This window comes from Arachis hypogaea, chromosome 19 (assembly GCF_003086295.3).
Source record: "Arachis hypogaea cultivar Tifrunner chromosome 19, arahy.Tifrunner.gnm2.J5K5, whole genome shotgun sequence".
Lineage (NCBI taxonomy): Eukaryota > Viridiplantae > Streptophyta > Magnoliopsida > Fabales > Fabaceae > Arachis > Arachis hypogaea.
In genome coordinates, this window is record NC_092054.1 from 997,765 (window position 1) to 1,000,285 (window position 2,521).

A 2,521-nucleotide genomic window follows, 5' to 3' on the forward strand; every position below is an offset into this window, starting at 1 on the left:
TTTAAAAAAATAAATAATGAATTATTTATGTTTATATATATGATTTTATTTTTAGAAAAGTCGCCTTTATTAAAAAGTAAATAAACCAAAGTTATGATATGAATTCTGTTTGTTAAGAAAAAGAAATAATGAGAAAAGAGAACATGGCACGTGTGATTATAAAATGTTTAAAAGGTCACGAGAGGGTGACAGAAAGTAAATGGTTATGGTACCGATGGAAAAATGTTAAGCCGTGGGCTTTATATGTGAATGATTGTGCGGGGACGCCCGTGTGTATGGAATGGCTTACAGGAGAAAGGGGAACATGCTTCAGCTAGAGAATCAGCGCCTGCAAGAAGTAAAAACTTGCAGAGGTTATGCCGCTGGAAGGCCTTATCTGACTTGCGAGTCGGATTGCGTCGGGTGCGGGTCGAAATCGACAAATGAGCTCATTACTTGCGCTAGGGATAGACATGCATCATATTGTTTGCGCATTTGTTTTGGTTGTGTTTGTTTGTTGTATTTTTCTGTGATTGTGTATGTGTTGTGTTTGTTTCTCTTTATGTGCTTTAGTTAGTCTGTTTGTTACGGGTTTCGGTTGCTACTGCTGATTGGGATTTTCTTAAATGATTTAACTTACTGAGAACTAATCAAAGTCTTTAAAGTGAGTTTTAAAGAATTCTAAAGGTAATTTTTTTTAAAGTTGAAAAGCGATTATTTGCAACTTAATTCTTTACTCTCATGCCATTCTCTATCCCTACTGAGAACCTGCGAGGATGAAGTTCTCACCCTCCTACAGATTTCTTTTGTTCAGTGACAGGTTTAGGAATTCTCGGCGCGAGGCCGCGACCAAACTATGAAGCTTAACATATACATGTATTCCTACTTTCTGTATTTAGTTTAGTCATAGATTTTATTTTTCCCTCGCCGTTAGTTGTTTTGAATTTTAGAGGGGTAGGACTTGTATTTGACAATCTTTGAATATGTCTATATATATAAACCTTATAGCTATGTGAATATTTATACTTCTGTGGTTAAGTGAATTAAAATAAAGTTTTATTTCGATTTCTTGTTTAAAATTTCGGTTCGTATTTGCGAAAGCTCAATATTAAATAAAGATAATATAAAATATAAAGATTTAGAGGTAAGTGACGCTTTAACTTTTAGTACGATCATGAGGTGCTAAAAGTTAGTTTAAATTAAAATATCTTTTAAATTATTTATCACTATGTGAAAAATATATTAGTTATTTTAGTAACAAATTGTAATAAGCAAAAATAAAATATCTTTCAAATCTTTAGTTATATATTTTTGAATATATTAATTTTTAATTTTAGTTATATATTTTTAATTTTTAATTTTTAATTTTTAATTTTTGAAAAAAATGTTAAAACAATTAAAACAACATAACTTCTAGATATCAAAACTCAAAATATTTTCACAATTATTTTAACTCACTATAACTCATTAAGTTCTAGTATAAAAATTTAGATTTTTTAATTAAAAATCCTATTACATCTAAAAAAGAATTAAATTTTATTTTTATAAAACTCATCAAAATATATTTAAATTAATTAGTTTAAATAACTCTTATCTAACATAACAGGTGTTACTTGGTTGATCTGTTATCTCTTGGAATATATGTACTAATTCGGTATTGGAAAAAAAATACTAGAAAATCAATTTTTTTTAATTAAGTCCAACTAAGTCAAATCTCATACACACATTTTTTCTTTACGTTTTTCTTCCTTCTCTTTATCCTCTTTTATTATCATCATATCTTCTTTTTCTTTCTTCTCTCCCTTTTTCTACATCTTTTTCTCTTTTTTTTTCTTCTTTATTATTTTTTCTTTTTTTCTCTCTCTCTAAAAAAAAAAAACAAGAACAAGAGAAGAACAAACAAAAGAAAATACATGAAAAAAAAGAAAAAAAAAATAAGAGTAACAAAAAAGAAGAATAAGAAGTAAAACAAACTTTAACATTCTATTTTATGCGTTACGGTTAACAAAATTTTGGTATAAAAATTAAAAAATTTATGTATTGTGCTTAAAAAATTTCGATACTATTTTTCTGTTTCGTATTTTTTCTAAATACTTCCTGCTCCTCTTCCACTTTTTTCTTGGTGTTATAATTCTTTTTGTTTCACACTCATTTTTTTTTTATTTCATCTTCTACAAAGAATAAAACAAATAAGAAAAAACAAAAAAAACGAAATAATTATGCAGTTTTATATTTTATTTTTTAGTTTATCCTTTTTGACAATAAAAGCACTTATGTACGAAGAAGAATAAGAAACATAAAAAAAACTACTGTATCAAGTTTAGAGCTTTAAAAACTTTCGATGTTAAAGTTAAGAAATTCTTGTTTCACGATAAAGAAATTCTTTTGCTATTTTTTACGGAAAGAAGAAGCATATAATTTAGACACATTTATGTTAAATTTAGACCAACTTAGTTAAATTTAATTGACATAAACGCTTAGATGTGTATCGAGGCTGAAGCGATAAATAGTTGTACCGTGGTTTATAAGTTGTAACTACAGT